At 58.5% G+C, this 18,417-nt stretch overlaps 1 protein-coding gene across 22 annotated transcripts in view; it reads left to right on the forward strand.

Annotated features, from left to right (window-relative positions):
* NCOR2 (nuclear receptor corepressor 2) overlaps positions 1-18,417 on the forward strand; it is a 206,997-nt gene that overhangs the window by 30,925 nt on the left and 157,655 nt on the right. For 4 of the 22 annotated variants that reach the window (XM_045073530.1, XM_045073533.1, XM_045073535.1 and 1 more), the window contains exon 1: positions 13,054-13,596. The exons of 1 other annotated variant lie outside the window; for it this stretch is intronic. The gene's annotated coding sequence lies outside the window, so the exon portion shown is untranslated. Of the gene's footprint in view, positions 1-13,050; positions 13,597-18,417 lie in introns of those variants that run through there. 17 more of the 22 variants (XM_013056421.2, XM_045073545.1, XM_013056419.2 and 14 more) reach the window with 12 other exon arrangements.

Here is an 18,417-nt window from a genome sequence, read left to right on the forward strand (position 1 = left end):
CAAGAGCTGGGAAGATTTGGAGACCTAGGGGAGGGTGCCTCCCAGAGGGGTTGTGGAGGGGGCGTCCTGGGTCATGAAATGAACACCCAGCCTCAGCCCCTGCCCGAGAGGAAGGAGTGGTCAGGTGGGGGTGGGGGGCGCTCCTAGAAGTGACAGCTAGCCCCCTTCCCAGCTCCGTGGCACTGAGGGTCCCAGAGGATCCCAGAGGGTCGGCTGGCTGAGGCTCCTTGAACACGCGGTACTTAGCAGGTGGTCAGTGCTCGTTCACGATTCCCCGCATCTTTCTCTACCTCTTACTGACAGAGCTGTTTTCTTTTGGGGAGTGAAGAAGGGGTGTCAGCTGGGCCTGGCCCTGAGGAGGGTTTGGGGGAGCTGAGCAGCTGGCGGGGGCCCCAGCCTGACCTGCCGTGTCCATGGCAGGGCTGAGATCAGATCTATAGATCTATAGATCAGTCAGATCTATACCAGGTGCAGGTGGGGACTTGGAGGGACAGCTGGGGTCCCCTGTGCAGCCTCATTCTGCATGGGGTAAACTGAGTTGAGAGGCAAGTGGGGGGAGTTTCAGTCCTTGTCCCTGACACCAGCCCGAGGCTGATGTCTTGGGTTCCCCAGTGGTTCTGCAGCAGGCGGGCCTCCCACAGACCTGGGTGCGAATCCACCTCGGTTTCCTCGTCTGTCAAATGGGTGTCCTACAAAGTCGTCGGGGACATTGCTGGGCCCATAGCAGGGCTCAGCACGTTCTGGCTCAGACCTGGCTGCTATCAAGAGGTTTTATTCCTCTGTAGAATACATACATTCACAGAACGATTATTCCCAAACACCTACTGTGTGCCAGGCGCTGTCCCAGGTGCTGGAGAAGGGGCCTTGAGTAGGGGAGGCAGATCATAAGCAAGTCATATACCCACAGTGTGTCCTGTGGTGGGACGCCTGGGCATGAAGAGCCAGCAGAGGAGAGAGGGGGTTTGGGAAGTGTGTGGGTGGGCTGGGGTTGCAGTATCAAACGGCAGAGAGTGAGGGGAGTCAGGGTGGTCCTACTTGAGAAGGTGGCGTTTGAGCAAAGACCAAGCATGTGGTCCTCTGGAGGAAGGGTGTCCCAGGCAGAGGGAACAGCCCATGCGAAGGCTCTGAGGCTGCTTGGAATGGGCCTCCTGGTTTGCAGGAGACCATGTGAGATAGAGGTGCGGTGTCCTTGGAGCAGGCGTCTTTCTTTTGCTCCTTTGCCCTCCGCCCCCTCTCCCCCAGGAGGCAGGAGGGATAGACCGGCTTGGAGGCTGCTTGCTTCCTCAGGCCCTTTGTCCCACGTGGTGGGTCTCATCGTGGAGGTGGGGAGGCGTAGGCGCCCCCGGTGGTCGTCCCCCTGCAGTGATGAGCCCAGCTGAGTTTTGGGTGCCTCTGAAGTTGAAGGAAGGCAGCTTTGCCTGGGCCGGGAGTGGGCGGTGGGGGGGGTGGGGTGGGGGGGGTGGGGAGTGGGGGGGGCGGGGGGGTTTCCTTCCTCCTTCTCCTCTGCCTCTTGGTCCTCCATCAATCTGCCTTACTGGCCTAATGGGGAACCTTCCTCCCGTGGCTGAGTTATCTGCTTGTCATGCCGTGGCCCACCCGAGGACGATAAAAGGGCTTTTTGTCTGCAAGCACTTAGCTTCCTCCTCTGGGGCGATCCATCACGTCTGAGGAAGGAGGGAGGCAGACAGATGGGGGAGGGGGCGGGGGGGTCTCAGGAGCCCCCGTGGCAGGACCCAAGTGGCTCCTCAGCCCAGAGACAAGGCCTGTCTGGGGACAGGCAGGGGCAGCTGGGAGCGGGACCTTGCGGGGAGTCGCGGGGCCAGACGTCTGAAGACCCAGACGTGTGGACTCTTTGCCGCGCAGCTCCTGGTTGGCGGCTTGAAGGCCTTTCTGAGACCCTCACCCCGGGGCGGCCTGGTGAGGCCAGAGCCGGGGCTGGGGGAGCAGGCATTTCTGAAAGAAGAGGCAGCAGAGCAGACGAGCAAAGGCCAGAGAGGACCTGGGTCCGGGGTCCAGGACGGTGCCGTGACAGTCGCGGCACGCGCGCGTGGCGCTCCCGTGGCTGAGACCCCCTTCTAGTAAGCACCTCATGGGGTTATGCATTGAATCCTCAGAGCGACCCCATGAGATGGGGACTGTTGTCGTCCTGTTCTACAGATGAAGAAATCAAGGCACAGGGAGGTGAGGCGATGTCCCCAGGCGTGCAGGGGCCGGAGGGAGGGTTTGAACTCAGGGAACTCTGGAGTTTCTGTGCTGGTGTCCGTCGCCGGCGGGGGTGGCGTTTAGTTTGCGGGCGGGGGTTGGGGGGCTTCAGCCGATGAGGGTGAGGGCTTGCTGTGGGTGGGGGCTCATCGTGGACGGGGGGCCTGGGTATCCTGGGGAGGAAGATGGGGACCAAGCATCCTGGGAGGTTGGGGGGAAGGTTCGTGGGGCTGGGCCTTGCTGAATCACGCCTCTCTGAAGTCCCTTTGCTCCACCTTGGGGCCACAGGTCCACTGGCTTTCTCCCTGCTTGGCGAGGCCCTGGTCCCTCCCCCGGGTGCATGGGGAGTGGGGGGGCGGTGTCTCTGCCCCGGGCAAGCTGCCCCTCCCCCTGCTTTCCTTCTTCCCCCTCCTCCCCCTGCCCCTCCCTCCACTCCCCTCCATCTCTCCCTCCACACCCCCTCCTCCTTCCTTCCCCTTCCCACAACCCCCCTCCTTCTCCCCACAGGCCACCCTCAAATGACAGCAATTAATGGTACCTCTGATGGCGGGCTGGGAGGCCGGGGCTGACAGTTGAGCGTGTCTGCCTGCGGCTGGCCCTCTAATCGGGCCCGGGGGACGCCCCCTCCTGCCATGACTCCCAGACGCCGCCTGCCCGCGCCATCACTCACAGGGTAGCAGGGAGCAGGGGCCGGCCCTGGCGGGCAGGCGCGTGTCAGCCGGCACAGAAGCTACCCCCCAGTCCCTGCCGTCCTTCTATTATTACCATTTTTTTCTTTCCTAAATGGGGGGCTCTGGAGTGACCCTTGTCCTACCCGAGTTAGTGACCACCAGGTGCCCTTCTCCACCAGAACATCCTCCCCGCGGGCCAGCCCCTATCCCAAAATGACCTCTGGGGTACTGCGCTGCGCCCCCATCCTTCTGTGTCTGCCCCCCTAGGTGGGATGTTGAGGAGCCTTGTCCTGTTTTGGACATGAGGCATCAGTTAAATGCTGGAGCCCCCGCAGCCAGGAGCCTTCAGTGACGAGGGTAGCTACCCAGACCTGGAGTCTTGTCTGGTGGGGTTCTTCTGTGTGTTGTGGGGGGGTGGGCAAGCATCCCAGCCCGTCCTGTCCATGCCGGGGTCTGGTGCTTGCCCATTCATCATTTTGCAGCAGCAATAATGAGGCCCCTGCTGTATGCCACGGCCTGCAGCTGGTGCTTTTCACCTCGGTTCATTTTCTTGTACAGTAACTCTCCGAGGAGAGTGCTATTTATAACCCTGCTCTTGTAGACGGGGAGCCTGACAGGCAGAGAGGCAAAGTGACTTGCCCTAAATGACCCAGCAAGGAAGGAATAAATCCAGGATGTAACCCTGACCTTCCTTGTCCAGGGCTCATAAATCAGGGCCGTGGGGGTAACTTGGGTGGACAGTGAAGGAAGCCGCAGACCTGACCGGGAAGTGGGGAAGTAGTGTCCAGGCACCTGAGTGGGGTTAATGCTGCTGATTTTCATGTATGGATTTCTCTGTGGTGGTTCACGAAAATCGGCCCGACTGAGGTGTAATTAACCTGGAGTAGGACATACCCATTTTAAGGATTCACCTCAATGGGTTTGGACAGTGGAAAACATTTATCTGAGAACCACAGCAATCAAGATACCGAGTGTTTCCACCTGCTCCAAGAGAATCCCCGTTCCCCCCTCAGAAGCCCCCGCTGATCTACCACCAAGGAAGTTCTAGAATCTTCCAGATTTTCATAATAAAATTATAAAGAATGCATTTTCTTTTTGGCGTGTTTTGCTTCTTTCTGCATGTTTCTGGGTTTCCTCCGTGTCTTTGGATGTATTAATAACTGCTCCTTTTTAATTGGTGAGTGCGTACGAATGTGCCACAGCTCATTTATTCCTTCACGAGTTATGGGCCTAGAGGTTGTTTCCAGTTTGGGGCTCTTAGGAATAAAGCCAGCAAGTCTTTGTGCCTCTGACCGCTTTTTCATGCCTTATTGCATTGGCTCACACCCGGGGACATGCTGGGTGGCAGCAGTTGGGTTTTTACGGGTAGCTAGCTGTGGGCAGTTTTCTTAACACTCCCATTTTACAGATAAGCAAACTGAGGCTGTGAGCGGTCAGGTGACTTATCTAAAGTCATTCTGCGAGAGCTGAGTTTTCTTTCTCCTCCTCGGAGCTGGGAAGGGCCAAGGCCTTGTGTTGCACTGAAGGCTTTGCTGGTGCAGAGGGTCCATTGGGCCAGGAACTGATGACTAGTTCGGGGGACAGAACCGCCCCTCTTCCTGGAGGGTTTCCTCTGCTGGAGAGCGAGGGTGTGGTGGAGGTACCACGCCTCCCGGGTCAGGCACCGTAAGCTGGCTCTGCCGAGGGAACGTCAGGCCTTGCGTGATCCCGTCATCTTGGGCAAAGTCACGCAGGCCTTCCGGGGAGCTATTTTTGGGCAGGGCAGGAGCATGACATACAGAAGCCCGGGAATGGGGGTGGGGACAAAGAGGGGAGACTTCTCGTCCTTCTCCCTCGCCGGAGGGGTGTTAGCTAAGATGACTTTTCGGGGAAGGAGGCCCGTAAATTAAATAAGCAATCCCGTAAATAAATAAGTAATGAAGTTAGTGGGGTGCCTAATTACATCAAATTCATAATTATGGATGGATGCCTGCCCCATAATTGTACTTGTTTTTAATCTTTGGCTCCGACATGCGTCTTCTTCCATCTGACAGTAATCCCTGCCCCAGCTGGAGGGAGGAGGGAGGCACTGCCTTGCGGGGCTCCCAGTGCGCCCGGTGATGGGGACCCCTGGCGCCAGGGATCCAGGCGGACTTGTCTTCATCCCTGTGGTCAGGTTTAAAAACCTACACCGTTTTGAAATTGCCGTAAATGCCAGTGATAATAACAGAGGTTGTAATAGTAATCGTGTTTGTTGCCTTTCACATGTTATAATTTGCTCTCCCCCCCCCCCCCCCCCCCCCCGTAAAGCAGAGATTGTTATTATCCCCACTTTACAGATGAGGAAACTGAGGAACAGAGAGATTAAGTGACTTGCCTGTGGTCACACAGCCAGTGAGATTCACACCCAGGCTGTCTACCCTGGGGCCAAGGTCATCCCGGGTGGGACTTCTGCTGACCCTGTGCTGGGCTGTGTTAAGGCTTCATGCATTTCCCAAGGTCTCCTCAGCACGTTGCTTGGAGGGAGAGGCTGATGTAGCATGGCTCAAGGCCTCCAGAGGCGTAAATGCTGAAAAGATGATGTCATGCCTTCCACGATGGCCATAAATCAAACAGGAACCCTCTGAACCATAAAATAAAAATGTTTATTTTTCATTTTAAAGACAAAGTAAGCCCAGTGCTGAAGTTAAAATGCCCTCTTCTTTCTAGATCTTCCCTTTTCCCTTGGGTGGCTTTGATTTGCTGGCGTGGTGGGCACTCCTCATGCCGCCTGTGCCGCAGGGTTGATCATCCTTAGACCCATTGTCCAGATGAGCAAACCAGGACTTGAGTGACGTCACAGCGGGTGGGGGCGGGGCTCCCATTCTGACCAGCTTCTCCCACCTGACCTGGGGGACGGAGACCACCGCAGTCCCCGCTGCTCTTGCCTGAGAAGTGTAGGGGTCCTGCACGCCCACGGCTGGCTTCGCCAGGTCCCTCCTGTGCTGGGTGGCCGTTTCCGGCCTCACTGGCAAGCCCAGCTGTCTGGTGGGAAGAGGAGACCAGCTGTGCTCACATCATTTTGGGGACAGAGAGGGTGTGGGGGTGGCTGGAGTGATGTTATCCCACGCGGGCCCCAGACCCCCGGCCAGCGCGGACACCTGCTTTTTCACACTCTGCCCCGTGTCTTGGGACATCTGCCCTTCTGAGCCCTCGACAGGCCTGGGTCTCCCTGGAGGAATTGTCCTGCGGACTGCAGGGAGGGAACACCCTTCGCTTTCTGGGCTGGGCTCGTGCAGCCAGATGGGACCTGTGTTTCTGGCAGAGGCTTTCGTTCGGGCTGGCCTGGGGCCTGCATTCCCCTGTGCTGACTTCAGGTTCGTGGGGTTTGGGTGCGCTCCCTGCCCCTCGCTAAGCTTAGGATGTACAGGAATTGAGGACGGACTCCCATGAAGAATTGCGTGTCTTCGTGGTGCTTTGGGGGAGGGGGCAATCTAAGGAGGCTGCCCGGAGGGGCTGGAACGAGCTCGTCTGAGCAATGATAAACGTCGCATGTAGGAATCAGTAGGAGTACAACACTCCAGATGGGACCTAACACAGAGCAAATACTGTATCTGTTACCAGGGCTGACCTTTCCAGACCGTCTGCCTGCCTTAGGGCCGTGCGAGGGTCTCCCGCAATCACCGCCATTAACAATAGGTTCATTCCAAATGATGCCTGGGCACTGCTTCTGTGCCACGCTGTGCTCTGAGTGTGTCCCAGACATCCACCCGTGTACTCCTTAGGGCAGCCCTACAGGGTAATTTCTGTACTTCATCAGCTCTGTTTTATGGTGGGGCGGGGGGAGCTGGTGGCTGTAGAGAGGTTAAATGACTCACCCAAGGTCATACAGCTGGCAGCGGGCGGAGGTGGGGTTTGAACCCAGGCAGACCTACTCCACGCACCTGCTATGAATTGTGGGGGATCTGCAGGCGCCACCTGCAGCCACCCATGAGCCTGGAGCCAGACTGGATCTCTTGGCAGGGCTGCCCCCGCGGCGGGCCAGGCTCTGTGGGCCACACAGGACTCTCAGGCACGCGTCAGCTGCTGGGCTGGGCGGGACTGGTCAGGACATGAGGGGTCTGCTTTCTGCGTGCCTGAAGCCAGCCTGGTGTCCCTGTGGCTTCCCGGGGTGGGGCGGGGGGTGTAGACACAGCGAACAAGATGCCAGGGCCCTGCCACAAAACAAACGTGGTATGGCAAGAAGCGCATATGCTGGCTGTGGTAATGCGGGGTGGGAGACAACTCTGGTTGGGGGGGGGCTCACTTTATTTATTTATTTGGGGGGGTGCACTTTAGGTAAAGGAATCAAGAGTGGCCTCTGGGGAGGTGACATGGAAGCTAGGATCTAGACAATGAGAAGAAAGCAGCCATATGAAAAGAAGAGGAATGAGTGTTGTGGATTCGAGAATAGCCTGTGCAAAGGCCCTGAGACCATAATGTTTCAAGAATGCGGAGGAGGCCCACATGGCTGGAATGGAGCCAGGGGTACCAGAAGTGGTTCTCTGGATCTGAGGCTGTTCTGTAGACCTTGGGGGTTGGGCTCTTTTCACACTTCAGGTACAAACCAAGTTTAAGGGCTTTTGCCTCTCCCTTTTGTTGTTTTGCTCATTGATTAACTTACATTTACTGGGCACATGGAACGTTCTGGACATTGGTAGGCCCCTAGAATCAGAATGATAGAATTGTTCATGCCTTTGAGGAGTTTAGTGTCCAGAGGGAGAGTGTCAGTTAAACAGGCGACATTGAGGAATCATGTGGAGTTGAGGTTGTCCCTGGGCTGTATAATAAGGTCTGAATTTTTCTGTGGTCAGGACAGGCCTTCTTGGACAAATGTCAATTGAGGGGATACCCGAAGGTGATCATTTAGGACTCCTGAGTCATGGTGGAGGCACACTCAGACTGGTTTGGGCCACAAGGAGGAATTGATGGGTGCTCATAATGGCAAAGTTCAGGGTAAGACAAGTTCAGGCATGGCTGGATCCAGGGCTCAAACCATGCCTCGGGGAGCTTTCTTCTCTGTGGGCCTTGTTTATAGGCATGTTTCTGCCACTAGTACAGCCAGCCAAGGAGAAGGAGTCACTCGAAGCCCCGAGTGACATTCCTTTCTCTTGTCGACTGAGACCTTCTGTACTTGTCTGGCTGTTTGCAACAGCCGTGGGGAGGTGGCCAAGGTTGGGGAAAGGGGTGCCCCAAACTCAGATGCAGTTGAAGAAGGGACTGAGGCCAAAGGGAGTGGTGGGGATTGTGGCTAACTGGCAAGCTGGATATTTTGATGTTCTTCAGGGAAGCTAGAAATCTGGATTTTATAAGCAATGTCCTAATTTTTAAAAAACACTGTGTGTGCCAGAAAGAGCTTCCCTGTTGGCCACAGCTGGCCGTCATCATTCCGTGGCCTCTGTTCTTAGCTATGACTTTCATCTCAAAGTATTTTGCCCTTCGTGATCTGGGCAGACTATCCCATGGAATGTAACAGGAGGTCCTGGGGCTTGGGAAGTCACATTTAATGCCTCTGGAGATCTCATTTCCAAAAGTTGGGGCCCAAGGCTACCGTAGTCCCTGCTAGAACCCTCCAGTGGCGTTTGAGAGTCTCAGACTGTGGTTAGTGACACAGACTTGGGTCTTACACTCCCTGTGTTCTAAGCTTTGCCACTTTCTCTTTCTGCCCTTGGGCACGTTGCGTTCTCCCTGTTCTGGGTTTCCCCATCTATAAAATACTCCATGGCATTGCTGTAAGACATAAAGGAGCACATAGGACCCTGTGCCCCTGATGCCTGGCATGTTGGGAGCGTGTGTCCCCCTGGACTGGTATTAAATGTCCTTCCTGGTTTGGGTCCTGAAATCCAGCTGGCGGTGGCCGGCAGCATTCCTGGACACCTCTTCCTTCCTTTGTCGCTGGGGCGTGGGCTCCTGGGGCCCCGGAGCAGGCGGCCATCCGCCCCCTGCCTCCTGCCTCGGCCCCAGGCATCCCTGCCAGTTGCTCTGTGCTGTTTGCTGCAGGATGGCCCTGCACTTGGACACGAGTCTGGACAGTTGGACAGTGAGCCCTGCCCACAGCCAGCTCGCAGCTGCTCCCGGGGTGGGGTGGGGGGGAGTGGGCCCCTTTTTAAAATAAAAACAGGACCCAGGAGCAGAGCCTTATGGGACAGTTGGCTGCCTTTTGCCAGCGTGGCTTCTGTCCCTGGATAAAAGAAGGGCGCATTTTTGTCTGGCGAAATCTTTCAAGGACTGAGAAGGTGGCCTGTTTGGCTTCCTTGTTCTGGAGGTCCCTTTTCTTGCAAGCCTCTTGTGAGTGGCTCACGGATCTCTCTCTCCGGGAAGGGGGTCTGGGTTCCCTGGGGTCTGATTTTAGCTGGCTTAGGCTGGGGAGGGGGTCAGCTGTGGGGTCCCTGGGGGGACTTGAGATGCCCACGTGACTGTCCCCATGGCTTCTAACCCCATTCCCCAGAGTCGGGGCAGCAAGGACCGGGGGGCGGGGGGAGGCCAGCATGTTGCAGAACGTCTGATGCTGCCGCATTGAGCCTCTATCACGTAGTGGAGGGAGTTGCGTCCGCTTGGAACCTGTGAAGGTGACCTTATTTGGACAGAGGGTCTTTGCAGATGCGATCAAGTCAAGCATCTCGAGATGAGATCCTCCTAGATTAGGATGGGCCCGAAGTCTGATGACAAAAGTCCTTAGAAGACACACGGAGGAGAAGGCCCTTTGAAGATGGGTGCGGAGACAACGGGCTGAGGAGCGCCCAGGGCCACCACAGGCTGGACGAGGGCAAGGGAGGGTCCTCCTCCCCAGAGCCCTGATTTTGGGCTACGGGTGTTCAGAGCCGTGAGAGAGTAAAGTGCTCTTGCTTTAAGCACCCCCAGTTTGTAGTAATTTGTCTCGGCAGCCCTAGGAAACCGATGCGGTTTTGTGAATTTTATTTTAATCACAGCTAAACTTTAAAGAACTGTCTGTGGCCTTCAGAACCCAGCACTTCTGGACCCTGTGGCCACAGCTGGCGGTCCTAGCCATGCTGGCCTCCTGGCCCCAGGGCCTTTGCCCTGGCTGTTTCCTCTGCCTGGCACCCTGTTTGCTGAGAAGTTTCCACATCTGCCTGTCTTCTCCACCCGGGCCACTGCCGGACTGCCGCTGCCTCTGAAACTGTCCCCAGCAGGTGGTGTGACATGAGTTACATCCTGTCTTCAGCTGCTGACCTTGTCCCGTGCCAGTTCCACAAGGGTGGCCATCTCCGCCTTCATCCCTGCTGTCTCCCCACTGACCAGGGCGGACAGTAGGGGCTCAATATGTGTGCGTTGAACGGAGGACAGTCCCAGGCCTGGGGTCGGGGACCCTTAACCTTATTGAATGGAGGCGAAATTCACATCACGTGAAATGAACCCTTTCTAAGTGAACCAGTTCATTTGTTTTTCGTTCCCGAGCCATGCTGTACGCAGCCAACACCTCTGTCTAGGGCTAAAATATTTTCGTCACCTTCTCCCCAAGGAGACCGAGTGGCCATTAGAGGTCCCTCCCTCGTCTCCCCTCCCCAAAGCCCCTGGCGACCACCTGCTCTCTTGTCCCCGTGGACCTGCCTGTTCTGGAAGTTTTCTATCAGTGGATTCACACAGTGGGTGACCTTTTGTGTCTGACGTCGTGCACAGAGCTTGACGTGTTCCGGGGTCGCGTGGTGGCAGGTGTCCGTGCTTCCTTTCTCTTTATGGCCGCACTGAATGGTGTTCTGTGGTCTCTGGAGCACTGGGGGACGCGATAGGAGAGGGGGAGGTGGGAACAGTTTTGCGTTTCTAGCTCAGGCTCTTTCTTTCTGTTCCCTTGGCCCCAGCCCTGCTCCTGTGGGGAGGGAGGGAGTGGGGATCCCTTCCACTGGGGCTGGACCTTGTGGTTCTCTAAGTTCCACAACGGGTATGGTTTCTGTTGACCCTGAGAGAGGCAGTGGGCAGTGTGCCCCCATTTCACAGCTGGGCAGACTGATGCCTACAGAGGCAAGGGTCTTGCGTCGGCCCCTGGGAGACCCTTCTGCCTCTCCATCCATGCCTTGGTGGCCTCCACCAAAGTGTGTCTTGTTAAATTCTTTATTGATCATTTTCTGCTGTGCAAAGCTTTGCGGGGCAGACAGGTTCCTGGGGATGGTCCCCCTCGGGCTTGGAGAATGAGGGGTTCCTGTGCCACACAGTTGACCGCGTGCTGACTTACTCTGATCTTAAGCTCAGGCTTGGCAGCTGGCTCCATCGAGAAGGAGTTGCCTGTCACAGTTTCTGGTTTTTGGTGGTTTGCCGTGTTCGTGAAGTCACTCAACAAACCATCCTGACCCGGCTCCTTGGGGGGGCCGCAGAAGACACGAGAAATGACCGTGGCAGGACACTGCCCGGCGTTGAACCTGCCCAAGGCATTAATAGCTCTGGTCGGGGTGTGGATGAGTTCCTCTTGGTGTCAGGGCCAGTTTCTGCGATGGTCTGGGCGAAGGTCTGGGCGCAGGTCTGTGTCCAAAACAAACAGAAAAGAACAAAAGGAACCCATGAGCCCTGCCCCGGCTGCTTCGGGCTCTGCTTCCTGGCCGTGTTTTGGTGGGGCCGGTTTCGCCCGTTCCTGACTTTTGTGATCTGTTACGGTGAGAGCCAACAGGCAGGAGACGGAGCCTGGATCAGGGGACTCAAAATGCAGCTTTGTGTTGCCGGCTGCTTTCTGTGGCTTGGTGTCCCCATCTGTGAGGCTTTGAGTAGCCCAGTCCCCGTGGTGGCATTCAGGACAGGTCCCTGCAGGCTTTCGAAACACTCGATGAGGAGTTTCCTTGGGAAAGGCTAGAGGGTGAGTTGACACAAGTCAGCAACGTAGGGCCTCCGTGGGGTCTCTTGACTGGTTTCCTACGAGCCACACTTGTCCCTTCGCTAGTCCCACGGCCACGGACCTTCCTCACATGTCTGTCCGGTCTGCCCCAGACCCTCTATGGCCCCTCGCCGACCGAATCATGAGGTCAGATGAATGCGGGCCGTGCTTGCCCGTTTCAGACCTCCGCTCAGCCACTTTGGAGCTGTGTGACCCCGAGCAAGCCGCTTAACCTCTCTGGGCCTGTTTCCTTCTCTGTATTTTGGGATTCAGAAGCGCACCTGCCTTTCGTCGGGGTGCTGTGAGGACAGAGGGGCCCACAGGTGAGGCGCTTCTGCAGTGCTGGGCACATAGTACGCTGTCACTGGCACCGTCACCCTCGGGAGCCTTTCCAGTCTTCGGAGAGTAGTGACTAGCCCAGAGTGCTGATGACCTACTGCCCCCCCCACTCCCCGTCCTCCCCGACCTCTTCTCCCTCTGCCTCTCTCCACACCAGCCTCCTCTCTGCTTCTGCAACGTGCCAGACGCTGTCCCGCCTCCAGACCTTGACCTTTGCTGTGCTTCCTGCCTGGGGTGCCCCTGCCCCGCGTCCCCAGGGTTAGGGTTTGCCATCTCGGGCGGCCACATATCCTTGGGCCCAAGTCCTGGTTGTTAGGGGCAGAGGTGAGCCTCCAGAGTCCCCCGAGGTGGGGGGGAATACCGCCGCTTCCCCTCGAGGCTGCCACTCAGAGCACCGCGGGGAGTGGAGCCCAGCCTGTCCCGGCTGCTGCCGATGGGAAGTTGACACCTAGAGGAGCTCAGACTTGTTTCTGAGTCATCCAGACAGTTGCAGCCAAGGTTCAGACCCCTGGCTGACCACCAAAGCATCCATTTTGGCGTGTGTGTGTGTATGTGTGTGTGTGTGTGTGTGTGTGTGGTTGGCTGTCTTTGTTCACCCCCTGGGCCTGTCACTGAGATGACCCTCGTTCAGAATACCAATGCAGGGGGGTCATGTTTGCTTTTCCTGAGATTGCAAGTAGGGCAGAAATATTTTAAAGGCAAAGAGCCGGCCCCTTGGCCGTGTCCCCCCGGAGGACTGGAGGCCTGGGGAGGGGACCCAGGCAGCAGCTCTGGTTCCTCGCGGGGGCCCAGGCCGGGGGAGCCCACGCTGCCTTCTGGGCAGGCGGCGGGCGGGTCCGGCCCCCCCCCCCTCCCCGGTGGACGGGTCCGGCGGGGAGGAAGCGGGTTAACGTAGAATTCGGGCCTGGAGCTCGCTTTCGCCTGCGAGGAGGGAATAGTGAAGAGGTTTTTCTACCGAGCTATAAAAAGGCCTCCCAGCGTCGGCTGGAAGCCCGCCAGGGTTACCATGGCGATGAGGAATTATTACTTACTGCCAAGGCTGGGAGAAAAAGCGAGTACTTTTGGCTTCCGAAGAAGAGGAGTGGACTTATGTAATTCTCTGTGTTTATAGGCCCGGAGTGGCAGGAGGCGCGGACGGACCGTGGAGGCCTGACACCGAGTTTTGGCCCCGGCGTGGGGTCGGCGGCTGGGGCTTGTGCCTGGTGGGCCTCGGCCTGCGCTGGCCTCGGGGGGGCGGGGGGGCAGCGGGCCGGGGGCCGAGGGGGGTGTCAGGCCCGGCTGCGGGGGCCTCCCCAGCCCGGGGAAGGGGGGGGACGCCTGTAGTCTCGCGGGAAGGCGAGCGGCCGCTCAGTGGGGCCGCCGCTCCCCGTGTCAGTCCTGCAGGAAGGATGGCTTTGATGTTGGACGCCGTGTGTCTTCTGGAAGCCAGCAGAACCGTCTGTGTGTGTGGACTCCCCTGACCCACTTGCTGGCACATTTTACTTCTTTCTTTTTCTTTTTTTTTGGTGGGAGAGTTACTTCAAGTTCTGTTGGGAGCTGACGTGAGTGGAAGGCTGGTCATGTGCTCGGGTAAGAGAAGTTTCTGGGCTTGGTGGTGGGCAGGGAGACGCGGTACCGCCAGGTCACGGCCCCGGAGGGGTGGGCAAGGACCGGGAGCCACCGTGGAGTGTGGGGGCGTCCGCCTGGGGGCCGGTGGGCCGCCGGATGGAGGCAGCCTGGTCGCGCCCCAGCCACGGTGGCCTTGGGTGGCCCGGCCCCGTCAGGCAGCAGTCCCGGCGCTGGGGGGACGAAGGGCCGGTGGTCACGGTGGTCGGAGTCCCTGTGGTCGGGAGCAGGGTGCCAGGAAGCAGGCGGCCAGGCGGGAAGGGCTTCTGGCCACTGTCTGGCTGCGGGGTTGGTTGGACATGTGGGGTGGGGACTGAGCTGCCCGGAGCTGGGGCGCACACGTCCTTGCAGGAGAGCGGGCAGGGCGGAGGAATCGGGGTGCTGCCGGCACTGTGGCTGCAGGGGGTGGCGGCTGGGGGTCTCCTCCGCGGGCAGGGGGCTGGGGAGGGGAGCCAGGTGCAGTCAGCGCTGCGGCTGCCCCGGCGCCCGGCTCTCACCGCGGTGGCGCTTGGCCCAGTGCCCGTGTCTGGTTTGAAATCAGCGCCACCGGCCCAGGCTTGCCCAGGGACCTGGCCGCGAGGAGCCGGCATAAACACTGGAAAGTTGGAAGGGCTTCCTGAGCTCACAAGGAGCCTTCAGTTGCAGGGACAGGGATGAGGGAGTGATTTGTCCCAAGGCCTGGGTGCGCCTGGACCGTTGGGAGGCCGTGGGACGTCTCGTGGGGGCCTAGAGCCCAGGCCAGGGAGGGCTGGCTTCCCAGAGGGCACCTCTCGTTTGCCACAGACTCAAGTTTGAATCCTGCTTCCATCCCTCTTTACGCTGGGTGGCCTTGCCTCGCCTGTGGGGGCCTCAGTTTCCTTGTCTGTAAAATGGGGCAATAGTGGGGGGTCACACAGGGTTCGGGATGAGGTGAGGGGTTACTACAGCCTCCTGGTTCGTTCTGGGCCCAGACCTCCAGGGTTCGCATCCTGGTTGAACACTTCCTGGCCGTGTGGCCTTGGGCAGCTTCTTTCCCGTCTCTGAGCCTCAGTGTTCTCGTATGGCAAATGGACGCTGCCCTTGGTCTCCACGCTGGGAGCGCTCAGGGGGGCGAAGGAGTGGCCCCTGCACCTCCCCTCGTGGAAGGTGTGACAGTGGGCAGGTCGTGGAACTCAGCTCTTTTGTTCGTCCAGTGTGCGTGGTTTGCACTTGGGCCTGGGGGAGAACCGAGACCTGCCTGCACAGGGGCCCTGTGGGCTGCTGTGGGGAGACTCCTTTCCTGTAGATGAGTTTGGATTTAAGTTAGGTATATCCCAATCTCCACTGATTTTTCTTTTCTTCTATGTCCAGAACCGTCCTGTTCTGTAGGATTTGGAAACCGCAGTCTGGATCTCGGGAGGTGGAGAGGGGGGTCCCTCCTCAAGCCCCAGGCTCTGTTTGCATCTGGGCCTGGGCTGGGGTCCCCGGGGCTGTCCCACTGTGCCTGTTCTGCCCTGTCCCCCACCAAGCACGGGCCAGCACCCCCAACTGCTCGGTGTGGCCTGGAGGCTGGGCAGGCATGGCTGGCTCTCCCACTGAGGGTGGCAGTCATCCTGTTTGTAAATGACACCGGATGCTGGGCCGGTGGCTGGCTCAGGGCCTCTCCTCCTGGGCCAGCAGGAGCCGGCGGGGAGTTCCCCGGGTGTCCAAGCTGTCCACGCCACCTACCCACTGTCCGGTTGTCCTCGGGCCTCTCTTGGGGACCTTGGGAAAGGCCTCTGTAGCAGGGGGCCCCACAAATGTCCCCTTGCTGCCCCCAAGCCTCAGGTGCCCCCTTGGGCCAGCCACAGAGCTGTGTTGTAGCTGTCCCAGCCCTGTCCTGAGGGTCTCGGTGACTTGACCTCCCCCTCCCCCCATACGCACGGAGGTGCAGGTGCATAGCATTCAACACACTCAGGTCCACACAAATGTGTGTATGCGAGACCCGCGAGGTCTGTGTGAGGCTGACGGTGCACGGTCAGTCCCCTGGTTACACCACGGCACTGAGCTGGGCTTCTGTAGAGACGTCACCACCGGGGGAGGCCGGCTGAAGGGCGCGCAGGGATGTGAGAGGGCGCTGAGGCTCGGGTCAGGTGACCCACCCAAGGACCCAGCGTTGGTGAGGGTGGGGCTCAGCTCCACCCCCAGCCAGGGCCTGTGCGTGGAGGGTGTTCGGCTGGGTGACCCCAGGGAAGTGGCTTGCCCTCTCTGAGTCTCCGTTCCCCCTCTGCCTTCTCTCCTCACCTGCAGGCTGGGCTTGGAGCTTGAGATAGGGGTGGTGGCTGGGCTCACGAACCGCGAAAGCCAGAGAGCCCTGACCTCGGGGCCGTTTCTCTCGCTTCCTGGGCCCTCCCAGAGCGTGCCCCCCCTCAGCCGCGTGCGCCCCCTGTGGGGTCACTCCCGCAGCAGCCAGACTCGCTCCCTGTCTTCGTCCTCTATCCTCCTCGCTCTGTACTCCGGGCTGCACTTTTCCTTTCCTGCTTTTCCCTGCGGTAAGGGACTGGTTTCTCTTGGACCTCTTCCCACCTCCACGGCGGTGAGAAGGCCTTCGGGCTGTGAACTAGCCCACCCTAGAGCGAGTTGGTCGTCCGCAGTGAGTGCTTAAGCAGGAGGAGTGTGTTTCTGTTCAGCCAAAGCTAATCCAAGGCTAGACATGTCTCCAGAGAGGCTCCCGAGAGAGGGCTGCTGGATTTTTGTCTCCTTACAGTGAGTGGACAGGTAACAGCACGTGTCCCCAGACGTCCAGAGAGGGCTTGGTTTATGCCTAAGGATTTGGGAGGGTTCCAGGCTATCCCAGGCTGGGGACAGGGGGGCTACTGGCAGGCCTTGGTGGGGCTGAGCAGGGAGGGGTGTCCACAGTCGTGTCAGATGATGGAAACTGTGTCTGAGGCTCGGGGAGCACCAGCCACGGTTTAGGGTCTCAGGTGCTGGGTTTTTCTGGGCAGAGCCTGGAGGGCAGGGAGTGGGCTGAGTTGGGGGCATTCTAGCCTCATGAGCCTTTTGCCTGTTTTTGGAAGCTCCCATCTGGGATCCAGAACCCAAATCCGAAATCCTCGAACCTGCCTGCTGCTGCCTGCGGCTAGCCTCTCCCGCTTCGGCAGACCCTGCCTCTGGACCTTTGTACTTGCTGTGCCCTCTTCCTGCAACACCTGTCCCTCATACAGGCCTCTGCTCAAACGCAGCCTTGCGAGCTGACCTCTCCAGAGTTGCTCTTGTCACCTTATACTGTCATCCTTTGAAATTTAGTCTGTGTCCATTGCCATGTCCCCCAAACCCCTTCCCCCACGATTTTGTTCATCTTGGTCACTATTGTGTCCCTAGCACTGGGCACGTCTTAGGTCCCTGGTTCAGTGTCCCCCATGGGCTGTGGATCTGGGCCTGTCCCCTTGCGGTGAATGAGGCCTTTCTGGGGATGGATGTTTCAACTGTGCCTCCAGGCAAGTCACACACCTGAGGGCTCTGGCTAGGGAGACGGGTCCTTATCTCCGCCACCCTAGAAAATTCTGTGTCTGGAGGCTGAGAATGCCTTCTGGGGTCTCCTGGAAAACTGGGTCCTTTGAAAGGCAGTTCTTGTGTTTGTGCTCAAGAATGCCCCATAGGACCTTGGTCCGGACTCCTAGATAAAGTCAGAGAGGTAGAGGTCATGAGCGAGACCTGTGGCGGGCAGGGGAGAGGGGTAGACAGCATCAGCTTCGTGTGTTGAGAGCGGACGAGGCAGGAACACCGTTGTGCCGTCCTTAATTTATTGAGTTCTTCTGACGACCCTCTGAGCCACAGAGAGGGTGAGCATCTTGCCCAAAGACACACAGCCCCAGGCACACAGTATTAGTAGGTAAATGGCATTTGGTACGCAGGCCTGGGAAGGGGCCCCTTTCGCACTTGGAGGGAGCCCTACTCATCTAGGTCTGAGGCCCAGAGATGCCCAGACTCTTCTGGAAGGCCTGGAGTTGGTTTCTATGTGGCTCAAGAGCCACAAGGCTGGAGGAGGGCCGCCCCCCTTTTCTGGCTGTCCATTTGCATGACAATGAGCTCTTTGTCCCCAGGTCCAGCCTCCTTCCCAGGCTAATAACATAATTCCCGGCCTGTGATGTCATAATGGGCCCTTTCTGCTGGGGTTGGAGGCCGGGTGGGTAGCTGTGGAGGCTGGGACCGGCGGGTCATAAATGGAGAGGTGCTGATTATCGGGGGGCCGGACGCGCTTTCCTTGCAGGACGCTGTTTCATCCTCCAGGAGTGGGATTTGCTTCCCTTTGACACAGGAGCAAACAGATTCAGAGTTTGCTCAGCCCTCTGGCTGAACCACTTTGCGCCTCTTCTTGGCCTGTGAAGTGGGAGTGAGTCATCCCTGGCAGGCCCTCTCCCGGAGGCGTGGGTGTGAGAGTCCCTTGCTTCCTGGAAACTTGAGGGAGGCCCCTGCACCCGCGGCTCCCGAGGCAGGACCGCTGTGGGGGGGCGCGGAAAGTGGGCTCCAACCCGGGGCCTGGGGCTTACCCTCTCTGTGTCTCGGTTTCCTCATCTGCTTGATTGGCGGTTCTGCTGGGGCTTGGTGAGGGGCTCAGTGGGGAGCCAGCGCCCCCACCGTCGTCGTCGTCAGTGGGCAGCGTCAGGAGGGGCTGCCTTGTAATGGGGGGAATGGTGGCCCCCCAAAAGATAAGCACATGCATTACTACCCTTCTCCTCTAAACGTGATGTGCTTTGGAAAATAAGGTCTTTGCAGAGTTTCTGGACATGAGGTCATTTGGATTCCCCGAGTGAGCCCTCTGTTCAGTGACCAGTGTCCTCCTGAGGG

The sequence above is a fragment of the Mustela putorius genome, unplaced genomic scaffold, assembly GCF_011764305.1.
Source record: "Mustela putorius furo isolate JIRA1106 unplaced genomic scaffold, ASM1176430v1.1 tig00537248_pilon_pilon_pilon, whole genome shotgun sequence".
NCBI classification, from domain to species: Eukaryota; Metazoa; Chordata; class Mammalia; order Carnivora; family Mustelidae; genus Mustela; species Mustela putorius.